This window comes from Pseudorca crassidens, chromosome 6 (assembly GCF_039906515.1).
Source record: "Pseudorca crassidens isolate mPseCra1 chromosome 6, mPseCra1.hap1, whole genome shotgun sequence".
NCBI classification, from domain to species: domain Eukaryota; kingdom Metazoa; phylum Chordata; class Mammalia; order Artiodactyla; family Delphinidae; genus Pseudorca; species Pseudorca crassidens.
The window spans coordinates 89,678,398-89,705,154 of record NC_090301.1 but is presented as its reverse complement, the minus strand read 5'-3'; the positions used below and the strand labels follow the sequence as shown (position 1 = coordinate 89,705,154).

General features: G+C 37.1%; 1 long non-coding RNA gene across 1 annotated transcript; it reads left to right on the top strand.

Moving 5' to 3' along the window:
- Positions 1–18: 18 nt before the first annotated feature.
- On the top strand, positions 19–26,434 carry LOC137225887 (uncharacterized). Its single transcript, XR_010944072.1, has 3 exons — positions 19–80; positions 25,969–26,068; positions 26,352–26,434. It is a non-coding gene; the product is annotated as an uncharacterized lncRNA (long non-coding RNA).
- Positions 26,435–26,757: the final 323 nt, after the last annotated feature.

Here is a 26,757-nt window from a genome sequence, read left to right as displayed (position 1 = left end):
CTGCAGCAGGAAGAGCCACGATGATGCCTTACCAGATAATTCCTGTAGAGCACTGATGTCCTACCCTGGCTGCCTGGCATGTAAGTAGTCTGATTATTTGCCAATTGCTCTATAAGGAGGGAGAGCAATGGCCTGATTAAGTGCTTCTCCTGGAAGGCAGACACACATCCTGTGAGAGCCCTATGTGATGATATCAAAGATCAGAAGACCTGTGCCTTTGATTCTTGCTGAACTTTGGTTGCCAAGTTCCTCAATGAAGACTATTCCAATTCCTTAACCCAAGCCATAGATGCTATGGAATTTTGCCCAGCTCTAGGAAAATTGTTATTTTCTCCAACATATGAGAGAATTAAGTGGTGATCATAAAGAGATCAGTTGTATACTCCAATCACCATTATACCTATATATATTCTCTGATTTTCACGATATTTATGAGTTTGCTGAGATAAAAACTGTGTGAGAGCTTTGGGGGTCTGGCAATACGTGAACATGTAAAGTGAATTTGGGGGAGAGCAGCAGAAACTAAGTGGTAGGCAGGACACCAGGGCCCATAGGACACGGTCACTATTAGAGAAGGAGACAAATATGGCCATGAGGACTCAGCAACTGGGGTGAATTTAGAAAGGAGGGTATCATGGCGTGTCATTTGAATACATCCTTGACTCAGCCAATATTGCAGCATATGCGTACAATAAGCAAGAAAGGATTGCTTATAAAAAAAGTAGTTAAGCCTTGGGACCCTAGTCATTCTGATGTAGCACCCCTATAAAGAGAATGGACCATAAAGTGATAGGAGACATTTCCTTACCCACACTATAAATTAAGCACAGGCTGTCCAGCATTAGAAGGCATTTGTCAAGTGCCTGAGATGAGTGACATTTGTGAGAACAGCAGACTGAGGGAGATCAGTCACAAGCTGCAAAGAAGTACAAGTGAGCTCTGAGCCATCTCCTGGAGCAGCCCACAAGCAGTGGGGAGAACAAGTATTTGGGCCACATTCAACAGCAGAATGTCAGCAGTTCAAGCCAGAGATGTCAGGGATCTCAAGGGCAATAACAATAATTTGACCTGCCTATCCAGAAATCTTTGCATGCATTGACATATAAACATAGGTATAGATTTTTACATGAAAACACTTATTACGATATAAACAACATAATCCATACTGTATACAACTAGCTTATTCACTTCTTGGATGTGTCTTGGATATCTTTCCAAATCAGTGTCTGTGCATCTTCGCACTCTGGACTCACAGAGCTTTAGTTGAAGCCTGGGTTCTCAACATACTGAAAACACCCTCATTTTGGGCTTTGCACTTGTGGTTCCCTTAGCCTGGGAGGCCCCTTCTTCAACTACATAGTCTGCCTCACTTCTCAGTACATATCTCTTCTCAATCATCTCCAAGCCCCTTTATAAATATAGTTCCCTGTTCTCTGTCGACTTTCCCCCATCACACTTTATCCACTGCCCCAATTCATTTTTCTTGATAGCACTTACTACTACTCTCCTTGACATTACATATTTAACTGCTTATTTTTTACTTTTATTTCTAAAATGTGGGCTCCAGGATGATAACGATTTTGCAGGTTTTCTTACGATCCTATTCTCCAAGGCCTAATATAAATTCGATTCTCGATAAATATTATTGAAAAGATGAATGCAACAATTATTTAATTTGCTGACTGTCGAAGGGGTGACTTTCTGGTAACCAACCTTATCCTTCATACATAAAAATGGGGATAATAATGTTACCTATCTCATATGGTAAGGGTAAAGATAAGAATATTATTTTAGTAAATATAATAATAGCTAATACTTATTATGTACTGAACAGACTTCTCATATAATCTTCTCTCCAACCTATAAAATAGAAACTTAGTTAAATTCACTGTGGATGGGTAAACTGAGGCTCACAGAGTTCAGAATTGATAGGAATATGATTTTATCCCAAGCGGTCAGACTCCAGAACACTCTCCTCAAAACTACACTATGCCACTTCCTAAATACACACAGCAACTAAAGATGATTAATGTCATTGGTAACCTTATTATTGTTGCGATTCTCTTGTTCTTCTCATGATCACATAATGCTCCATCACGTGGATATACGGTACTACATTTTATTTAACAGTTTCCCAACTTTTGTATATTTAAGCTACTTCCATTTTTATAAATCATTGTAAGGAATGCCTCAGTGGAATCTTTGTACATCTGTGTGTATCTGAGAAAATATACCTATAGAGGAAAAGTTCAAAAGTGTAATAGGCAGGTGAAGTACTTTAAATTTTGATATATTTTACCAATTTACATTTTCAAGAGATTGCACTTTTACCCTTTGAGTCTCACATGTACTTGTTGCTTGCTTTTGCCCTTGTTTCCACCATCTCTATTTCATTTTACATTAGAAATTTAGAAGTTACTATTCAGAAAGTCATAATTTCCTTTGCAAAACCAAAACAAATTTGCCTTCTTGTCTCAAAACCCAGACCATTTTATTTGACTTTGCTGTTTTCTTTAAGAAACTGTTATATCTTGGCTGTTAACTCTTTGCTTTATTGTAAATCCCATTTGATTCCAAAAGGAAGATTTCATATTTCTTATATTTTAATGAAGATGGTGCTAATATCTTGGCCACATGATCTTGAAATTTCTAAGTAATTATAAGAGGTTCCAGTAAAATATAAGCTATTCAGACCAGTAAATTTGGGGGGGGGGCGGGGGGTCTTATCCGAAAGTGTTCTGTGCAAAGGGGCTTCTGGAGTGTTCACTAAACTGTTAGAAATGTGCTCTCTGACTTTACATTATTTCACAAAATATTTAGGCAAAAATAAAAGAAGAAGTTAAAAAATATACAGCACCTTAAAGACCAAAGCTCACTCAAGGAACACACAATTCTTAAAGGCAAGGTGTACAAATCCTGTTTGTGGTCTCTAGCCCATTGAAGGGGGCAGCACAAGTTACTAAAACCCCTTCTTGAAGACATGCTCTAATTATGTCATTACAGAGATTACTGAATGCTTGTATGAAAACATCTGAGAAGTAGTTAGAGCTCAAGATTACACTTTACATTTCTGAATGGAATAGAGCACCTATAAGATGCTAACTTGTATAAACAAAATATGAAATGTGGCTACAATAATCTTAATTGCCATCACTTTTCCAGTGAACCTTTTCAAAAGATACTTGAGGAGGTTTGCCAACATAAATCATCCAATTATTTGGAAAGCCTTGCAAAGCCTTGCAAAGTACCACTTGCAATGAGCATGTAAAATAAATGAAATACAGATTCCATATATTTGATCGTTTCTTTAACTTCTGTACAGGCAAGCAAGGAATGTGTGTGTGTGTGTGTGTGTGTGTGTGTGCGCGCGCGCGCGCGCACACGTGCATCTGTGTCTGTGTGGGTACGTTTCTCTGTGGGGAATTGTTTAAAATTCATAATGGATCCTTATAATACTCCTGCTATTTATTACCAAGGGAATCTATTTTAACTGAAATAATAGGCACTGAAATAATCTATTTAACTGAATATACTTGTTTTTGCTGAAAGTCTTAAAATAATACTTAACAAAATCAAATCAAATTGTCAAATGTGACAATTGCAGGCAATTTCTCATCTAAATACGTGTGCCTATTTTTTTGTGTGTAGTACGAGCTTAGCTTAATATGGAGCTAAGAACAAGGAAGAAAACAACTCCTGCCTTTTCCCTTTCCTTTTCATCCTCACTGCCATCCTCTTAGTTGAAGCCCTGATTACTTGTGCTAAGCCAGTTGTACCGGCCTCCTCTCTCTTCAGAGAACTACAAATGTTTGACAGTAAGCCGGCTTTTCCCCCAGTGAAAGGTAAGCCAGTTCAGTAAGAATTTTATCTGAGCCATAATCTAAAAGGAATAACTACTATACTACTTTTTATGTGCCCACATCATATGTAAAGCATTATCAAGGATGATTTTACGCATTAGTTTCCTGAGAAATTCGTTTGATAAATTTACACCCATTTCATTTTTCTGACATATATTACTTTGATATTTCTGACACATATCACTTTGATTGTTTTTTTTTTTAACTGTGTGGATCTAAGGAACCTAAGGGAATACTTCCTAAAAATGTAGAGATAAATGAATTGAATTTTCATTTTTAAGCCTTCATATTCATCATTATATTCAATTAATTTGAAAACATGTACATAGTAGGAAACATCTACTATGTGAAAGACATTGCTGGACATGTTGGGGGAAATATAAAGCTTTAGAAGTTGTGATCCCTGTCACAGAGAGCTCACAATTTAGTTAAAGGGATACTATAGAGTTACATAAAAATAAAATTTCAGGGTGCGTCTAATTTGGCAGGAGGTAATAGATGCAGACAGTGAGTATTATGGAAATTCATACGATGAAGAGAATACTTAGTACTTTACAGCTGAAAAGCCCTTTGATTTATTCATCTTCAACAGGATCACTCTGCTTTTATCTATTTTATTTGTTTATGCTCCTGGCTAAGATTTCATTAAAAGAGAGGATTCTGTGGCAAGAGTAAGCTTGAAAATCACTGTTCCCATCATCAAGTGAAGCCGTGACAAAGATTTTTAAAACAATACTGGGTAATCTAACTTGTATGCATATGCTTGTTTTTTTTTGTTTGTTTTTTGCGGTATGTGGGCCTCCCACTGCTGTGGCCTCTCCCACTGCGGAGCACAGGCTCCGGACACGCAGGCTCAGCGGCCATGGCTCACGGGCCCAGCCGCTCCGTGGCATGCAGGATCTTCCTGGACCGGGGCACGAACCCATGTCCCCTGCATCGGCAGGCAGACTCTCAACCACTGCGCCACCAGGGAAGCCCCATATGCTTGTTTTTATGATGTATCTTGTGGTGCTTTGGGAGCATGCTGATTTACTTTCTAACCTGCCAACCTGCCACTGCTTTCAAAGTAACCATAGATGCCAGTGTCTTTCAAATCCTTCAGCCACCTGCTGCTGCCTAAAGAGTAAAACCCAAACTTTCTAGCTAAGCACGTTCCCCACACATCTGGGGAAGCACATCTGCCTCCAGTTTCCCTATCTCTATTCAATTTCTTCAAATTGCACCCTCATACCTGATACCACATAGAATCCTATGAGATGTCTATTTTTAATTTCCATCTTTCAAATGAGAAAACTGAGGGTCAGTATGGTCATTCACCAATAGATAGGAGGCTGTCACATAAACTTACGTTCATCTGCTTCTAAAGATGTGCTCTTTGCGTAATAGGCCATTTCCCATGAGTCATTCACCTCTACCACTCCAATGTTAAATCAATAATCCTGGCTCAATATATGTTGGTTAAATGAATAACAAGCAGGAATTGGATATAAAAGAGAAATGTAAGATAAAATTCCACCTTCAAGCTTACCTCCTCATGACTGAGAACACGGCATAAAATTGTCAAAGCATTTTCCAGTCGGTCAGTAAATTTCCTTTAGAGAAGGAATACGGTTTTCCAGTCTTTGGTGGTCTCTGAAAACTAATTTTCTATTAATCTCAGAGGCAGACTATTAAAACTGTGAGAGCAACATTTTGAGAGTTTCTGGTACCTCCTGTGAAGAGTGAAATTGCTACAGTGCCCCAGCTTTCTAGAAGGTTCTATGAATGCTGTGAGCAAGTGAGGATGGGAGGAGAAGTAAAGAAAGGGTACATAATGCATGATCTCATCAAAAGGGCCTAGAGCGATTTCTATTCCTTTTGTAGCTAATCAAGTATATTTCCTTATTTCAAAAATAAATTGAGGAAGAGTAAACCCTTCTATTAATTTCTATGTTGCTTATTTTAAACAAAGAGCAACAGATGAAGTGCCAGGTTTACACAGTTCACATATTTGACAATGTTTCCAAAGAGACACATTTTCATCCAGTCAATATTAAAAAAAAATAAAAAAACAAACAAACCTCCTTCAGTTGACTTATTGGATTTTTATATAGTGTTTGACAAGCTCATTTATATCTCCCAACTCCCCAGGTAGGGCTTAAGAAATGACTTTTATTTTGTCTGCCAACTCAGGATAACACAAGCCTTTGTAGAGAGCTTGCTCATGGTCAACAAATTTAGAGAAAATGTATTATATGTACTCTATGAAAAAAATATGCAAAGTAGAACTGGAAAGAGTTCTACCTTCTCCACACTTAATAAAATAACAGCAATCTATTTCTACTACCAAGAGAGTTAGATACATGCAAAGCTTTTCTTCTCAAGAACACATATGCATGTGTGTATGTGTGTGTGTGTGTGTGCACTCATGTATAATTCCCATGGAATCAGCGGTTTTTGAGGAAGTGAAAGAGAATTTTATTAAACTCTATAATTCAGCAAGGAAAAATGTGATAGGAGATAATCTTTAACGAATTCTCCTATTTATTTGGATTTAGGAAAAAAAAATGACACACACCTTACACATTTTAATTTACTCCCAATTCATAAAACTTTCTCTAATCTTCCCTAGTATCTCCTACTAAGTACAATATATCTATGCATTTTTATCTTTAGTAAGCAACTTGGGGAAGAAAAGTTTTTGCTTTGCTGTGAGAGTTAAAAAAGTCACTTCATCCTTGGTGCAAACCTGTGCTTCTGGATGAGGGGCTGTTGCACATTAGTAAAACTGGCAACCCTTCAAAAGGGTTCTGAAATCAACTGTGATATTTGAAGATGAAAAGGATGAACGCATTGCCTGCATTCTGTCCTGTAAACCTTAGGGGTAAATCCTTTGATGTTCAAATGAGAGAACCTTAAATTCCTTTATCTTTCTACTTTTAAAATACTGTCCATGAATTCCTTTTGTAAACACTACATTACATTTTCTATAGTGAAGCACTGTTATTTTGTATGCAGACTCCATGATACGTGTATTCTTTTTGAGTGTCAATGTCTCATTACATTTATTTTTCATATCTCTACGAGGCAGAGTATTTCATAGTAAGTAGAAATCTTGGGTATTATTAACTATGTTAGGGAATTAAAATAACCTAGAAAATTCAATACCAAAGAAATATTTACTGGCTCATTCATCAGTCCATTATCCATCAGCGTGTTGCTGTCATTTGACAAAGAACAAAACTTAAAATTCTAGCTTATTGGTTCTCTATTAAGTATCAGAGGAAAAATATATGAAAGAAATTATAAGGAACCTGAATTGCCCCTACAGCATAAACTTTACTCACAGAGAAGGTCCAGTCTTCTGCAAATCCCCACATGTGCATTACAAATATTTCTTGATTTCCTGGGAGAGTCTCACATGTTCTCCAAAACTTAGCCTGTTCCCCACAGTCACAAGGTTAGGGAACTTGGTGCTACTGTGACCCATTAATGAGGTGTAGCTCTTCTAGGCCAAAGTGCTTAGCACAAAACATCATTAGGGACTGCTCTGAAACACCTACTTTGACTGACATTTTCAAAATAGGGGCATATTATTTTAATACAGTCAAATATACAAAAAGGGATAATATCATCTCTATCACCCTTTCCTGACTACTTGACCAGTAGACTTCAAGTTCCAGAATCAGACACAGAGATAGGCTTCCTAGAGATTGTTTAGACCACACATATCAACCTCAACTGAAGTCACAGTGGCATTATTCTCTGGAAGGTTCCTCAGCTCTGAATAAAATACACACTGTTGGACCTTGTGCCAACACTTCACCAGACGTGTGTAAACTCATCAGAGTTTTACAACTGCCATGATGGAGATACTCTATACAAATATATTAATACATTGTCTCCTTTCTCCAGGCATGATTTTGATTCTGGGTTAAATTGCAAAGAATTTTTAACAGGTGAATTTTTAATTTATGGTTATGGGTGTCTAAACATTGTTAATTGTACACCCACATTTTCTATGTCTCAAATATTACCTTAATTTTTTTAAAAAAATCATTTTCTTTTGGTGACTCATTCTTTCTTATAAAATTATACTTCTTTTTCTAACTGAAACATACAAACAAGTGGCAAATTACCTCAAAATTCAAGTTTGTTACTCAGGAAATCAAATCTGCTATCAAAGTGTATCCAGGAAATTCCAGGGTCTAAAGTAACTTTTAACAAGTAGAGAAAATAAGGGCTGTTCCAAGTTAGATCATTATCTCTTTCCATCTGTTGGAAGTGTGGACTTCTTAAAATTTTACTTTCAAAGTTTGAAGCTGAAAGGAAGACAGTATGGTTGATCACAGATTCTAATATCCCTTTCATCCCATGCTTTTCAAAGTCTTCCTGTCTGCCTCATATTGTACCCTTTCTACTGTAATGATGCAAATATTGATGCAAGCTAGCATTATGTCTCACCTCTTCTAACTTTGCACTCTATCAAACTTACCAAGTACATCAAATTTATTTTAATTACTGAAATGGGCTCTCCTTTTCTTTCTCATACTCACCCCACCACCTCTGAGGTTTTGTACATGTGTCTTCCTCTGTCAGAGACAATGCCTCTATTCTTCAGGACAGAGATCATGTCCAGCTTCCTTATCATTGTTACATCCACAGCACCATAACCGCACCATGTCTGTCTGGCACAGACAATAAGCATGAAATGAAATCCTCACTGATCAATTCCTGATAGGATCTTCATGCTAGTCTGCATTTTCCCTCTAATCAGCCACCTTCTCTTTCGGAGCCCTTCTCCAATCAAACTTCATGAGTGTGTCTCACATCACACAGCAGAAATTATCTTATGAAATTGTTTCCAGTTTTTCTCCCTTTATCACCTTTATTTAAGAAAGGTAGTATCTCTCTCCTCTCATAATAGTTGTTTGCAAATCATTGCTACTGTAATCAAGAGAAACTATATCAACCAGGCTCTTGGTTATATAAATAGTATCATACAGTACGTGGCCTTTTGTAACTGGCTTCTTTCATTTAATATAACGTTTTCAAGGTGCATGCATATGGTAGCATGTATCAGTGCTTTATTACTTTCTATGCAAATAATATTCTATTGTATGGATATCCCACATTTTATTTATACATTCATCAGTTGATGGACATTTGGGATGTTTCCACTTTTTGGCTATTATGAATAATACAGCTATGGACATTCATGTACAAGTTTCTGTGCTGACATGATTTTACTGTTTCGGGTATAGACCTAGGAGTGGAATTGCTGGGTCATATGATAATCCTATCTTTAACCTTTTGAGAAACTGCCAGACTGTTTTTCAACATGCCTGCCTAAGTATGCTTAAATAAGTTAACACACTCTTCCTCTATCAATTTCTGTTTTATCTTTGGGTCTCAGCTTGGATGTTGTTGAATCTGAAAGCCTTCTCTGAGTTAGGTTTCCTTCTTTTATGCTCCCATACATCTTATGATTATGTCATAATAGCACATCATGATGTATGCTAATTGAACATTTATATTTCTGACATCTCTTTGAGTGCCTTCTGCACTGCTTAATGCGTAACAGGTACACAATCAATATTTGTGGACTGAATCAAAGTTTAGAGTTTATAAGAAATCTTTGTTTCTCTGAAACTTCCATTTTTTAATAATGAGCATGCATTACTTGTTGAATTACTTTTATGATCAGAAGAAGTTATATAATGTGTAATTATAATAAATTATATAATTTAATTACTTCTACTGAGCATGTTTATGTCATCAGATGAAAATTAACTTATAATAAAATTATTTTATATTAACTATTTTTTTTAACATATAAAAAATACCTTAAAATACTTATAGTAAATCTTTCAGGAAGTAGTTTTTTCTGAGGTATATTTTTGTTTATTCTAGTTCTCTACAATAAAAGTAATTTATGTCTTATTTTAAAAGATCCTTATTTTGGAAAGTGGCATTCAATTTCCTTTGCATTGAGTCTATGTTCAACAGGAAACCACATTATCTGGATGTAGTTTCCAAGGAGCACTGAAAACTCCCTAAGCAGAAGACATGAATACTGTAATCTTCACAAAGATAAATATAACCCCTAACATACAGTGGATACATTGTCACTCTGGAGCTTTATTGAACAAATTAGTCTCCAACAGCTTGATAAGCTCTGAGTGCACAAACACAATTGAATTTTTAAAAAAATTTTATTGGAGTATAGTTGATTTACAATGTTGTGTTACTTTCTGCCATACAGCAAGGTGAATCATTTAGGATCTACTGTATAGCACAGTGACCTCTACACAACTGACTTTTCATATCTGTAAAATTAAGAACAGGAGTATATGTGGTGACAATGTCAAGATATTGCTGTCGCATAGGCCTCAGCCTACAGCTGGCAGTCAGTTTCTTCGTCAAGGAAACATCTATTGTATTATTGTGAACTTTAGTCAAATATACAATGAGATTAAAATATTTGTGGCTCAGATAATTTCAATCTTTTATAGTACATTAGAATGTATTTTAAATGGAGTGAACCTCGGGGGTGTCAGTATGTGATTGTTTCTATGCAAAGTGGATTCTTTAACACAAAACAGAAGAGTGATTAAGATGTGGACTTTGCAGCCACACTGCCTGAATGGGAATCCTAGCCTGCATCTTAGCAGCTGTGGGAACTTGAATATATTATTCACCTCTCTGTTCCTCAATTTTCTCATCTGTAAAATGGATACACAAATACCTACCTCACAAGGTTCATACGAGGGTTATATGTATTCATTATATAATGATTATATGTGCAGAGAACATACTTGACATATGTAAATATTAGCTAAAATCACTGTATTTTTTCATTTTGGCTAGTGATGGGATGATTTTGAATGTCTGACTGCATTTCCTTTAAAACAAGCTATAACTTGGACAGTTTACTAACTTAAGCTATGTCATCCTCAAGTAGTTCAAAATTTTGAGACTCCATGTACTTTTCAATGTCTTCTCTACTCACATTTTAAACCAAATAGTCTAATGATGCATATAATATAAATGGAATACACATTGTTTTTTGATCCAGTATATTAACTAAATATTCAAACACAGAGAAAAACTTAGCTATAAAACCTTAACCCTATTGAAATTGAAAACTGTTCCATTATTGTGGAAATTAGTGTGCTAGACATATCTTCACATGTTTATTGAAGGGAATATAAATAGAGAAAAAATTTTAAATGTACTTCTTTTTGAATTAAATGTTGAAATCACTGTAACCTCAGATTAAATATGAGCAGCCTCTGGTAAAGTAAATGAAAAAGGTGCTTTAAAAATCACCAATGGGGAATTGAAGGAAATAACTTTCAAATTAATAAGTTAAAGCTATTAGTGTAGAGTTTTGTCCATTCTCCCTTGAGCTGTTATTACTTGCCCAGCAAAGGAAACTGTTGTATTAAAAGCCAACTTAGGATTTTTCTTTTCTTTTTTTCTATAAACACTGTGCATTGATCATTCTTTTAATCATTCTTTTTCAGTTACTACTGCCTTTAAAGAGCAACAGAATGTAGTGCTCTGCAAAAAAGAAACGACAAAATGTATGGCAACAAAATCAAGGCAAAAAGAGCCTGGGCTGTACCTGAGGATTTATTGGATTGCCTTGATAGGAGAATGTCCTCTTTGGGCTACTTTGTGCATATAAATCTCTGCCTCTACTCCAGTGATTCTCAACCTTGACTGCACATTAGAATCAATTGGGGAACTTAAAAAAATTCCAATTCCCAGGCTGCACCAGGGACCAATTAAATCAGAATCTCTGGGACTGAGACCCAGGCATCAGTATTATTTAAACCTCCCCCAGTGATTTCAGTTTGCTGCCAAGGCCAAGATCCACTGCTCTGGAAAATCCCTTCCACCTCCTTGGGAAACTACATTAAGGGCCATTTTCCACAATCAACACTCTGTTCACTGGTAATCATGTCATACTGCTCACCCAAGAAGTTGGGGCAGTATTGCTGATGACATATTATTCCTCTGTTGTCACCTACAAGCATTCCATCTCACCTGATGTTTTAGAGACTGACGAAACTCAACTTATTGGTTCCTACTAGTGTGCCCTCAGATGCTTCAGAAGACTTGGGCAAATTATGACTTTAATTTTTTTTTTTAATTTTTATTTAAAATTTGTTTACATCTTTATTGGAGTATAATTGCTTTACTATGTTGTGTTAGTTTCTACTGCACAGCAAAGTGAATCAGCTATATGTATACACATATCCCCATATCCCCTCCCTCTTGCGTCTCCCTCCCACCCTCCTTATCCCACCCCTCTAAGTGGTCACAAAGCACCGAGCTGATCTCCCTGTGCTATATGGCTGCTTCCCACTAGCTATCTATTTTACATTTGGTAGTGTATATATGTCCATGCCTCTCTCTCACTTTGTCCCAGCTTCCTCTTCCCCCGTGTCCTCAAGTCTGTTCTCTACGTCTGCGTCTTTATTCCTGCCCTGCCACTAGGTTCCAAATGATGACTTTAAAAGATAGATATAAAGAAGGAAAGAAACTAACATCTGTACTGTTGGCTATTTTCTTTCAAATATGATTAAAAGGGATTTCTTTTAAGAATAATAAAATGTCAAGTATACCAAATGTTTCATTTTGATTTGTCCCAATTTATCATGTGGTCTGAATAACAGTATCCATCCTCCACAAAATAATAATAGTAAAAATAGTACATATTTTGCATATGCTTTAAGGTGGTGGAGAGAAACTTTCATATATATGGTTCTCATAAAGTTTTCACAACTCTGTGAAGTCAGGAGAGCACCTGCTATATTGCTACTACCAGTTCAGAGAAGAAGAAATTGAGCCTCAAAATATTTCCCAAGCTTATTCGGTTAATAAGTGGACTTAAGCACATAGACTCCAATACCCATCTCATTCTCTATTCAGTAATCTTTGTTTAGATGATTCTATTCAAATGTCTCTTATTGTGATGGCCTGAAGATCAGCATCTTGCCAAACCCATTGGTCAGTTCTCTATGCTCATCTTATTTCTCCTTCCAGCATCAATCATTCAACACACCTGATCATGTTCTTTTTTTTTTTTTTTTTGACTCTTACAACACCAGATTCTTCTGATTTTCCTCCTATCTCAACAACTACTTCTCAGTCTGCCTGCCTGGCTCTTCCTCCTCTGCCCAACCTCCAGATGATGGAGGTACCCAGGCCTTGGTACCCGACATTCTTTAGTATTCCATCTAAGCTCTCCCTGGATGATTTCACTAGTCAGACGACTGTTAAATACCATCTAAGGGTAACACATCCCACATTTCTATTTCAGGCCCTGAAGCCTCCACTACCTTCATCTATTTACACAACTCTTCCCCTCCTCCTACATGTCTGCTAGGCATTTCAAACTTTACCAATACCTAAATAATCCACTTGATTTTACTCAGATCTGCTAATGCTACTGCCCGAAACATCATTATTCTTGCCTAGATGACAGCAGAAAGCTCTTAACTTCTACTTCTAGCTCTACTCCTATCTCCCTACATATCATTTCCCTTCACAGAAACCGGGGTGACCTTTTAAAACTATGTCTTAGACCACAGCAAAACCTGGCTTAGTACACTCTGATGACGTCCAAATTCCTTACCACGAGCTACATATCCAAAAGTGACTTCTGCCTTTCTCTTTTACCCATTCATTTGCTAAAAAATATTTATTATTCTACCTAGCATATGCCCCTAAGGATCCATAATGTACCTACTCACGTGGAACTGGCATATTGGTTGGAAGAGAAAACTAAAGGGGAAGAGTTGTGTGCCTGTGCCTGTGCATGTGTGTGTGTGTAACTGATCTTTTTTAAAGGTAGGATGGTCAAGGAAAACCTCCTGTCTCTGATGGGGTGACACTTAGCAGATACCTAAATGAGATCAGGCTGAGACTGTCTGGAGGAAGATAGTGAGGAGATCCTTTATCACTCATACTTTATCCATATCCTTTGGATGTAGTAGACCTTTTTCTGTACCTTTAACACTTCACACTTGTTCCTGGCCTGAGGTCTCTGTACCAGTCTCCTTTTGCTTGGGGATCTCTGCCACCAGATGTTTGCATGTCTGGATTCACGTCATCACTTAGGTTTCAACCAAGCATCACCTCAAATAGCCTTTCCCTGAACACTCTTAACCACCTCCACATTCTCTGCTCCTTTCACTCTCTAGTCCACTTACTGGTGTCTCATTAGTTACTTTTTAGTTTCATTTATCACAATATGAAATGTTTTGCTTTGGGGCAGGAGCAGAGCAGAAGGGTTATTGTTATTCTTTTCTGTCTAGCTACTTCCGTGGAGGTAGTAACCTTAATCGTTTTATTCATGTCTGTGTATCCAGAGCTTGCAAGAGTGACTATAATTCAATAATTTTTTTGAATGAAAGACTGGATTCAAATTCTGATCTTCAAATTCCATGCTTTTCCCACTGTACCAAAGTCAGTTGTTCATTTTTTTTAAAGAAGATGTTGGGGGTAGGAGTTTATTAATATATTTATTTATTTTTGGCTGTGTTGGGACTTCGTTTCTGCGCAAGGGCTTTCTCTAGTTGCGGCAAGCGGGGGCCACTCTTCATCGCGGTACGCGGGCCTCTCACTGTCGTGGCCTCTCTTGCTGCAGAGCACAGGCTCCAGACGCGCAGGCTCAGTACTTGTGGCTTACGAGCCCAGTTGCTCCGTGGCATGTGGGATCCTCCCAGACCAGGGCTCAAACCAGTGTCCCCTGCATTAGCAGGCAGATTCTCAACCACTGCGCCACCAGGGAAGCCCTCAGTTTTTTATTATTACAGGCTTTCCAATATCTCATAAACTCTACTTGCTTTAGCTATCTTTACTCTTTTATTTATACCAAATTCTCACCATTAGACTGTATTGGCAACAAAAAATGGGTATAATCCTCAGAAAATATCAATTAAAATGTGCATATTGCCCCCTTCTCTTATTAGCATGAATTAGTTTATCAGATTCCTGAGAACAAACAAATCTTAAGCCCTTGGAAGGTGAGATCTGAGTGGGAAAATTTCATTGTTAAGAGATCTAGGCAATGAGAATAATAAGTCCAGGGAGGTGTACAGGCTCTCAACAAATACGACTCACCTATCACATGGCCTTAAGGATCCAATAAAGCCTCCATCCCAGCTATAGGTTGTTCACCTAAAGTGATAAGTCAGCTAGGTTAGCTATTAGCCCAGAAAAAATAGGTGATTCCCTTCAGAATAGTGATTCTGTACCCTGTGTCCACAGTAGAATCTCCCAGGGAGATTTTAGAATATACCTATGGCTGCACCTCATCTCCAGCGATTGGGATATACCAAGTTCTGGGTGCAAACCCGGGCATGGCACTTAAAAATTCTCCTCCAATGAATTTAATGTGTAACCAAAACTGAGGAACACTGCTCTAGGAAAAAGCAGAACACCCAAAATGAAGTGAAAAAGTAAGAGAAGTGATAACTTAACTGACCGTTTACACAAAGTATTGCTCTGAAAAGTGCTTTGAGGAATACACAGGACTCTTTTAAAATTACCTTGATAAAATCATAATGGCATATAGAAGGTACGGGTGTATCACAGGAAAGCATATGAGTGTTGCTATCGGGGAAACAGGTTTACGTAGCCTAATAGGATGAGAGAGATTCTCAGCTGCTTCTCTGCAGGAGAGTAATGCTTTTTTCTCCTGATTTCCTCTTCTCATGGCCCTAAGTTATGGCAAAGGAAAACAACAGGAAGCCCTAGAGGAGCCCCTGGAGGAAAATACCACACTTTAGAAGTGCAAGCGGAGTTACAGAATCATTCCTGCAGCTGATTTTTTGCTATGCTTCCAACACTTCTGATCTCAGGCAATAATTATTGAGTACATCAGAAAATATTGTTAAATAACTACCATAATACAATAAATATAATGTGTTAAGGGTGGATTATTGAATGCAGCACTGACGTAGATGCTTCACATACATTAACACATTTCATCCTCATAAAATCCTTCCAAGTAGGTATTTTTATCACCATTTTTCAAATGAAGAAGTAGACGGAGAAAAATGAGACGATGTATTCAAGATCGCAAAGCTGGTAAGTGCAGGCGTGGGTATCCAAAGTCAAGTTTTTTGGACTACAAATCCATGTCCACTGTACTACTGTGATGGGGTGTCAGGCCAAGTCGGGTGCCAGGGAAGAACACTTACAGAGGGAAAACTGTCACTAACAAAGACCTCAAGTAACGTTTTAAGGAGCAAGAACATGTTACTGAAAGCTACCAGTTCTCTTTTTTCTCTCTTCTCCCCATCTGCTTCCAACTACATTAACAGATTGTCTTAGGATATATCTTTCTTGAGAATTACAACATGAAGATGAACAACCTGCCTTAGAAAAAGAAATACATTTATCTCAAAGCCAAATACTGGGATCATACCAGATGTGGGTCTTGGCATGGGGTTAAGGAATAGAGATGGGTAATGGCATTACAGTTCCTGACTAGAGCCACGGAAGGTGAATTGCCTAGCCGGCAGCATCCTCATCCAAATCGGAATCAAGCCACCACAGAGTGGAACTTTGGCTGGGAAGCCGGGAACTTATCTAGCCAGGCTTCGGGATTTTGTACTCCAGGTTGAGGAAAACTGAAACTGCAGCTGCTGATAATGAGACACTTAAAAATGAAAATGTGAAGATTACATAGAGTTAGGTAACATCTGTCATTCCTATGCCTTTCCTGGAGCCCCCTGAAGACTAACGCCAATGATTCATTTTACTTTTCTCATAACCCCCAAAGCAAAACCCACCAGTAGCCTGTAAATTATACGAGGGCCTGCAAGAGCCTGTGGCAATGGCTTTGAGAAAATCCGCACACACATATGCCATTCTTCTAACTAGATTTTGTGCTTTTTACGTGTTTAGTCAAGAATGAAAACAATATTATAAATGTTATGCTTTCCAGGCTTGACAGATGGTCATCTTGGGATGTAGTTACATACACAGATAGAAAATGAGCTGTAACAAGCTCTTTGCAGAGGATAAGTGGGTGTTTTTGGAATCCTTGATGAAAACCCACTGTGACATATATATTTTTTTTCCTTGTTACCCAGATTTATTCTATAAAACTTTCCCTCCACCATTTTTACCATCCAACTGACAATTTTCAGTGTTCCTATGTTATTACTGCTTACTTGGTATAAAGCAGAAATGATGTTTTATGGCAGCTATATGAAGTACCATTGAGAATTAAATTGCTTTCCTTTCTTCCTCATTGTTGTGAATTTGGGGCAGATGAAAGATGGGAGATTGGCAGCCAGGGAGCAGACAGTCCTCTGTTATCTGTGACATGCACACTGATACAGGCAGAGGGAGCTCAAACATCCCTCTTCACAGCCGTATGCCAACTTTCAAATCTTGGAGAAAGAGCTCTGTAGAAGAGAGTGTCATTTATAAAGGATAAGATTTCAAGATAGGCTTTCTTTAAAAAGGGGTGGTGGTGCTGGGATTTACAAAGTAGTTAGAAGGGTAAAAATAAGTTGGAGAAGATTTAGAAAGGTGTCTTTTGGGGTTCCTGCTTAATTCGAGAACAATGTGAGCTACGGTCCCTTTTTTTTTTTTTTTTTCCTTCCTCCTCACCTTCATTTGTGTGTCCGTTTGCCACCCTGGAATTCTCTGGCCATTTTTGCCGTGTCTGAACAGGCTCAGTTCCTGTAACAAACTCTCTTATCAGTCGTAGCCAAGTCCTGAGGCTCCTTATAAAAAAGACGCAGTCTGAAAGCCCACATCGCTGTGGAAGGTCTCCACACGCTGCTGCTTTGCCTTCTCTCTCTGGTTCCAGCCCGCCTGCTCTCGCCTAGGTGAGTTAGCTTCCTCATTGCCTTGCACCTGCTCTCGCCTCACAGCTCAGCTAGATTCCAGCTTCGTTCCTGGACAGACCTTTTAGCATCCTTCTTGCAGCCTGGTAGCCAGCTCCGATACTGAGCCCAGGCTCCAGAGAACCTGGCCCAGGCTCAGGGAGTTCTGACACGACACATCACAGGCAAAATTTGTCATGGGTTTCTTTCCATCTTGCCAGAAGCTTCCTTTTGCCTTTTGTTTCCCATGGATTCCAAAAAGCCTCTAAATTGCCCAGGGCTTCACCATGAGGGAGCTGACCAAATGCTCGAGTCAAACTTTTGGTCTCATTTTCCCTCACTCATCCCACTGTGCTCCGTGGAGCAGCATTTACCTTCCTTCCTCTGGCGGTGAGTCTGGCCCCGGCAGCTCCACTGAGCTTGCTTTGTTAAGCCTAGGCATGCATAATGCAGTGTTTAATAAACGTTTCTCATTACGATGATGAGTGTGCTAACGGACCCCATGATTATACTTTGTCTAAATTAGATTTTTCATCTCCCAGTGCAAACGCTACTCCTCCTGTGATCCCTATTTTTGTTGATGGCGCCGCCATTTTTTCCAGGCTCCCAGCCCTAAATAGCATGGACTCCTCTTTGATTATTCTCTTGATGCCACAGTAGATCTCTTTGCAAACCCTGTTGATTCAAATCCCCAATTTTCTATGCCCACTACCACAGCCTTTATTCACTTGGAGGGAATATTTGAAAGTCTCTTAATTTGCCCTCCTGCTGGCTGACTCTTTCCCTTCCAATCCATTTGACACCCTATTGCCACATTAAGCTTTCTGAAGTGTTTGAATGACTGTTCTTCACTTGCTTGCTGTGTGATTAGGGGCAAGACATGGAATTCCTTTAAGTTTTAGGTTCTCATCTGTAAAATTATGATAATACCATCTAAAAATAGTGTTATTAATATTATTGAGTGCCGCACTGTCACAGAATAAAGCACAAAGCACTTAACCTGCTCTTAACTTTTAAATTTCCACCTATTTAGTCCAACTTATTTCCCAACTGTTCTCCTTCCTTTGCACTTCTGATGCTCTGATGGTTATGAAGATGCTGATGACATTAATATCTAATAATACCTGTGTGCCAGAACTATTCTAATCACTTTTACATGGATTCACTCGTTTAAACCTCAAAGTGTAATGAAGGTACAATGATAATCCTTTTAGTACAGATGGAAAATTAAAGCCAAAAGAAATTAAAGTAACTTGCCCCAAACCACACATCCAGAAAGTGAAAGAACTAGGATTTGAACCCATGGAATAACACTGGGAGGTTGTGCTCTGAGGCAATGTCCTAAGTGCTTTACAAATGTCAGCTGTCTTTTTTTTTTCAACATTACTCTTTCAAAACTTTTGTTTTTTATTTTGAAACATTTGAAAAAGACAGAAGTGGACAAATATGCATAGTTCACTGAGTCATCACCAAACAACACCCAGGTCAAATACAGAACATTGCCAAACTCCAGTAGCCAATACTTTGCCTTCCCAATACTGGGTCTTCCATCGGCAACCTACTTTCTTGATTTCATGTTTTATGGGAAATACTTCCTAGGTTTTATTCATAATCTTACCAGTTTGACAGGTAGCCTAATCATTTTACAATAGTTTTGGAGATTTTTGAAATCTATATGTATTTCTATATCTATATCTGTATCTATTCAAACACACAGTGTGTATCCTGATATAGCTCTTGCTGTATCACACAGCTAATAAGGGAGGAGCTAGGATTTGAAACCAGAGTTTTGACCCACTTATCCACTGTCAAGAATAGCAAGGTAAATATACTTAAGAATTCTTTTATACTGGGATAGACAGATTTCCATCTTCTGTGCTTTAAATATGTTGATGTCTACTTTAAGTTGTGTGAGAGAGCACGCTGACAGAGATATGAGAATTCTTTACAATTTTAGGATACCAACATAATCATCATTCCTAATACACAGCCTAAAAACCAACACACACACACACACACACACACACACACACACACACACACACCCCGAATATATTCTTAGCCTGTTGACAATAAAACAAAACTATCATTTTCCACACCAACTGTGTATTTGGTCTTGGCCAGTTTGTTTTGGCGCTTGCTGTGTGCTGAGTATTTTCTTATCAATGGCAATATTTTCTTGAAGTATGTTGACTGTCATAAAATCTGTATCCCAAAATGCAAAAATTGAAAAAATGTCAATTCCCCGACCATAATCCGTATCCAGTGTTTGAGAATTTGAGTACCATGCCATAATTGGTATCAATAAATTAACAGTACATTTTTAAGAAAAAAACCTAATTTTAAAATGAATTACTTCTGATATGGATTGAATGTATACAAAATATTAAAAATTATTAAAGTGGCTTAGACATAAATTTTTTAAAAGCCACATATTTCAAGCCTGCACGCATACACAAATATTCTCACCCCAAGATGTCAGTTCCAAAGATATAGTGACAAACAGAAGAAATAGCATATCACAGCAATCAAGCTCATCACGCCTGGTGTGATACACAGCTATAATTTTCCTGCCTGATTACATTATTTGGGCCTGAATGACGAACAGAGAAAGATGAGACAGGGAATATGAAGCAGTCAAAGCTAGCGACTTTCCTAGCTCTGAAGATACCAACCTTGGCCCAGATGCTACAGAAGTCATTTTAGGCAGAAAAGGTAGAGCTTATAATTGACTTACGGTCCACTAAGCAAGAAAGGAAAATGGACACGTACCACACTTTATCTGTTTAAATGCTTTTGGCTCTTTTGACATTTGATTTGTATGTATGGACTTGAAAGTTAGGTTGATGTAAAAGTAAAAATTACATACATTTTGCCTTCTCATAAATATTAGATGATTTAAACTATTTGATTCTAAGTGAATGATTTTTTTTTCTTTTAGTTGCTCTTCTTAGCATAATTACGATAAAGTCATTGTTTAATTTTTTTATATCTGGAGTTTAATTGCATTTTTGACATTAGCTAAGAAATATAATGAAACAAGCAAGAGGAGCATATTCCCTTTAAAAAAAAAATATACAGTTGTCCCTTGAGCAACATGAGTTTGAACTGCAAGCCACCACTTAAACATGGATTTTTTTCAATGATAAATACTACAGGACTCAGATCCACTATTGGCTGAATCTACAGATGTGGAACCATGTACACTGAGGAAGCTTGGCTAGGGAGGGGAGTGCCAACTACAAGTTACACAGGGATTTTCCACTACATGGAGGGCTGTCGCCCCTAACCCCCACCTGTTCTAGGGTCAACTGGGTAGACCACTGTCAGTGATTATTATGCTAAGCACATTATTCTTACAAGTGTGAAGTAGTTGAAAAGATGCTGGTCATTTGTTTCTTCTTGTTGTTTGATGACTCAGCTTATTGGTAGCAATGCCTTCTTCGAAAAATGGGTATTGAATAATCAGTGGTCTATGTTTACTCCCACAATCACTTGACATGAAAACAGTGATACAATGTTGGAGGTAATAATGAAATACATCTTACCAAAATGAAAATAGTACTTAACCCACAGTGAACAAAAATTCATTTGCATCTATCAATGTCAGCAAGTATTTATGAAGTTCTTACTTTGTGCTTAGTACCATGTGAAGAAAAAGGGAAGGTGACCAATACTTTTAGAGAGTGTACCGTTTGTCAATCATTATGGTAGGCGCTTTGCGCAACCCATCACACTGAGTCCTCAGAAAGTTCAAGTACATTGGATATAATTGTATGCATTTTACATAGAACATAACATAAGCAGAATAAGTTACTTGCCCAAGGTCAAACTGCTAGGAAACTGTGTAGTTAGAATTTGAATCTAGTGCCATGTGGCTCTAGAGTTTATAATATTTTTACCCGCACCAGTTCAGTTTGCTTTCAATTTGGCGGTGAGAAAACTAAACAGGAGTGAAATAATGAATAAAACAGATAAAGCAGGTGTCTGTGAGAGCTAGGAAGCTTGTAGAAGGGATAGATAACCATGGCAAAAGGGAAGAGGACAGATGTATTTCTGTAATAAGTGCCACATTGTGTGTTCTAGGCTAACAATACCTGTGACATCTGATGATTGGAAATGTAAGAATGGAATCATAAAATTTGGTCATTCACAATTGCTGGAGTATGTTTGGTAGATTTTCGTAAGATTTTGGTGACCCCCAATAGTTGAAGGTGGGTGAGGATTACATATTTCCTTTTTTCAACTTTACTACAAGGTAGGAAAGGAAAGAAACAAGTCTCGGAATGAATTCTTTCATACATGTAGGCATTGATCATTAAGCATGTATAAATTTATTCATAAAATTTGTCCTCTCAGCTTGGAGGAGTGTCAGCTCTCTCTGCCCTTTCAGGTACTCCACTAACAACTTGCATGAAAATTCACTCAAGGTAACCAAATTTCTATTCTATTTCAGGTGAAAATATACTTCCATAGGTGGGTTGACATGGGACCTGCTCCTATTCTAATTGTAGGGCACTCAAAAGTACAGCTATTGAGTCTGCTATACTTTTATACCCTGTTGATGAAAGGATGGGAATGTCCAACAATATTTCTAGCCAACCCACATACAAAGTCTAATGGAAAGTTATGTCCTGACGTTCACTGTGCTAAAAGGCAACATTTCTGGGTTTGAGCTGGACAAAAGTTGCTTCTACATTTATATACAGATGATCCCTGACTTAAGATGGCTCAACTTACAATTTTTTGACTTTCCAATGGTACAAAAGTGATGCACATTCAGTAGAAACCATACTTTGAATATTGATCTTTTTCCAGGCTAGCAATATGCAGTATGATATTCCCTTGTGATGCTGGGCAGCAGCTCCCAGTCAGTCACATGACTGCGAAGGGAAACACCGATACACGTACAACCAATTCTCTTTTCACTTTCGGCACAGTATTCAATAAATTGCATGAATATTCAACATTTTATTATAAAATAAGCTTTATGCTAAATGATTTTGCCCAACTGTAGGCTAATGTAAGTGTTTTGAGCACATTTAAGTAAGGCTTGGCTAAGCTATATTGTTCGATAGGTTAGGTGTATCAAACGCATATTCTTTTTTAAATAAATTTATTTATTTTATTTATTTATTTTTGGTTGCATTGGGTCTTCGTTGCTGCATGCAGGCTTTCTCTAGATGCGGCCAGTGGGGGCTACTCTTCGTTGCAGTGTTTGGGTTTCTCATTGCAGTGGCTTCTCTTGTTGTGGAGCATGGGCTCTAGGCACACAGGCTTCAGTAGTTGTGGCACGAGGGCTCAGCAGCTGTGGCTCACGGTCTCTAGAGCGCATGCTCAGTAGTTGTGGTGCATGGGCTTAGTTGCTCTGTGGCATGTGGGATCTTCCTGGACCAGGGATCAAACCTGTGTCCCCTGCACTGGCAGGCAGATTCTTAACCACTGCACCACCAGGGAAGTCCCAAACGCATTTTCAACTTAAGATATTTTCAAGTTAATGGTGGGTTTATTGGGAAGTAATCTCATCATAAATCAAGAAAGATCTGTAATTATATGTTTCTAAAGTGGTGTGTATGTATGTTTGTATTTCAAACAATGCCTCAATTGAAGGAAAGGAAAATTACAGAAAAATATAAAAATTTGTCACGCAAGCTTGATAATAAACTTGAGTCTTGACCAGAATCTAGAATTCTGAGAAAAATTTGTCCAGACTACAATGAGAAAGGAGGAGATTCTATAAGAGAACTGACATGCTTGAAAACCTGGAGGTAAGACAAGCTTTGTGTGTTTAGTGGCTGGGATACTAAAGAAGACATCGTTGTTTTTATAGTCTCTGAACTTGCTTTTCAACTTTGGCTTATGTGCCTATGTTGATCATAGAAGTACATCTTTGGAGGGATAGTGGCAGCGGGAAATAAAGTTGTATGTTATATAGGGAAGGTCCATTTGAAGGGGAGGAAGATAATCAAAAGAGGACCTTTAAATTTATAAATAACTTTCTCCCAGCCATGGTTTTTTAGCAAAGGAAAGGACTGCCTCAGGAGTCTGTTAGAACTCTCAAGCTCATGTGGTTTAGCCTGGTCTTTCCAGGATTCAGGAATATGGACTATGTTACCTTTGGACTAAGGTTCCTCTCAGCCTCTGTGATTGTGTAAATGAGGAAGACTTTGAAAAACAAAACAAAACTTTGTAATCTTTTTCAGTGATTTCTTAGTAATACATTTCTTAGGACCTACACCCTAAGGCCACTTTCTAGAAGATACCACTTTATAGCAAGTTTCCTTTGATAATTCTTTCTCCTTAATGATCTTTTTTGTTGTTTGTTGTTATTACTTTAAAAAGGGTTGATGCTCCAGGGCAAGTCATAGAGAAATTGAGCTCCATCTGTCTTTTCTTTTGAGTGGTAGTTGCTTCTGATTGATGTTTTTGATTATAGTACTACAGGCTCAGCAGTTAGAATTATTTCAGGCATGGATTTTAAAAACAGATAATGCATCTAATAATTACACACACTCCTCTCCTTTAAAAATGAAATAAACTGTTTAAATAGACAACAACATATATATGATTTAAATTTTTAAACCATGCTTAAAATATAAAAGGCACTAGCTAAAGCAAGCAAGTGTTAGAAGAAATAAAACAGCTATCTACTCTTTCATCACCTTAAACTTTTTACCACCTTTTTTCTCCAAACATTAACCTATTATCTTTTTCTCACTTATGAAATGTCTCTGGCTTTGTTTACAACTTGTGACTGACAAGACTGTTTCAACTTATATTCAGCTACAATACTACAGTTGTTAAGTTCATCATTAATACTGTTCTACTCAGGCTGAAGCAGGAAATTCTTTCAATAATCTTTTATTTTATTCTCAAATTAATTGTCCCCTTAGCCATCAACTTTCAAAAATCAGTTTTAGCTCTTTATGTACTTTTCCCAATTTGAAAGACTCCCAGCTGCCTTTGATAAGGTTTATGTGTAATATTTCCACATAAGAAGAAGGATGAATAAGTAAATAAAATAATAAATGAAAAAAGGCTGCCACTTATTAAATGCCTATAAACAACAGTAACTTAACTGTAAATTGTATATATTATGTCATTTACCTTTATAAAAACTGAAATAGATATTTCTATTTTATTAATGAGATTATGGAAACCTAGAGAAGTTAATCAAGCTTTATAATATCACATGGCTGAGTAGCAAAACTGGAATTTGAACACAAACATAATACATACCCTTTTCCCCTATGTTATCTGTCTCTAATTATAAAATTTCTTTCATTGATTAAATTATCTTTTTCAAGAGTCTAGAGACCCTATTCATTTGGCATAATTACAGATAATCTAGCTAACATCCTAATAATAAAGATGGGTGGACAAATTGTCTTTCTCTAATGAAGTCACTATTACTATAAAGTCTTTAAATTTAAAATATATTTAGTTCAACTGACATGAAAGATTTGATATGTCTTATAACTCTGGAATGATATTCATATGAATATCATGGCTTTTTATAACTTGTAAACAGCTACCCATAAAATTTCCATTGTTTTAGAAGAATTCAGAATTTTGTTGCCTTTTTATTGAACATCAAAACTGATACTTTCAATCTTAAGGTTTAAGATATTAGAAATTCCAGGAATGCAGCACCACCCTTACCTTTATTATCGCTGTTGCTGTTGTTACTAAATTTCAAAATTGAAATATTTCAACATAAAAAGCTAGGAATAAGTATAATTGATACTCAAAGGCCCCATAGCATGCACTTGTCACACACATACACATATATGTAGTACTTTGACATGTTTACTTGAAATCCTTTAGGAGAAATAAATAAATGGTTTAAAAGAGTTGAAACTTCCTAACTTTTCCCCTGCCCTCTGCTCCTGTCCATGAATACCATCATTCTGAAGTTCCTAGCCTTTATTCCCATGCAATTTCATTTATGCATAAATGATATATAGAATTATTTTGTGATTCTGAAATGTATTTGTATTATACTGTATACCTCATCATATAACAACCCTCTCCCTTTTTTGGTCAATGTTATTTGATTTTTGATTTAGATATATTGATTTATCCATGTCCATACATATTTTATTTTTATTTTCTCTTTTTAACCCCTCCAATCTATAAATATACCTCAAATTATGTATCCATTCTCCTGTGATGTAGGTTGTTTTGTACCCTCTCCCACTTCTTTTTTGGCTATTAAATATAAAGCTTAAGTAAACTTTCTTGTATATTTCTCCTTAATTTCCTAGTAATAATTTATCTAGGATAGATACATAAAGAGGAAGTACTGCAATATAGAGGATACGGCCCTTTAACTCTACTAGATACTGAAAAAGTGTTTTCTGAAAGGTAATTTTACCAATTTACACTCCCTTGTGTAGTGTATGAGTTGCCAACTGCTTTACAACTTCATAACCATTTGGTGTTTTGTGCTTAGAATGCTGTCAAGCTGAATGGTGGCAAATTCTATCTCATTTTGGTTTAAAATTGCATTTTTCTGATTGTTAATGAGATTGAACGTCTTTTCATATGATTATTGACCATTTGAAATTTCTCTTCTGAGAAATGCCTATTAGTATTATTTACTCATATTTCTTTTCTTTTTTTCTCTCTTGTTTATATTGATTTCTAGGCTGAAGACTAGTATTTCATCAGATATGTATGTTGCACAAATAGAACTTTACCAAATCTCCAGCTTGCTTCTGAAGTTTCCCCCTCTTCCAAAAAAATTGTATTTAGGCATATTTATCAATCATTTTGTTTATGGTTTGGCCTTTTTTGCATCTTGTTTAAGTATGTGAAATGAGATATGAATCCAATCTTTTCCATGTGGAAATTCAATTTTACAAGAACCATTTGTTGAATGGTTCACACTTTATCTACTGATTTGCTGTGCTAACTCTGTCTTATACCAAGTTTCCACAAATAAAAAGGTCAGTTTCAGACTCTGAAACTATGTATTTATTTCTTTGCCAATACCATGCCTTATATTGATTGTGTGCCCTGCAATTTTACTGTATTCATTTATTATTTCGAAT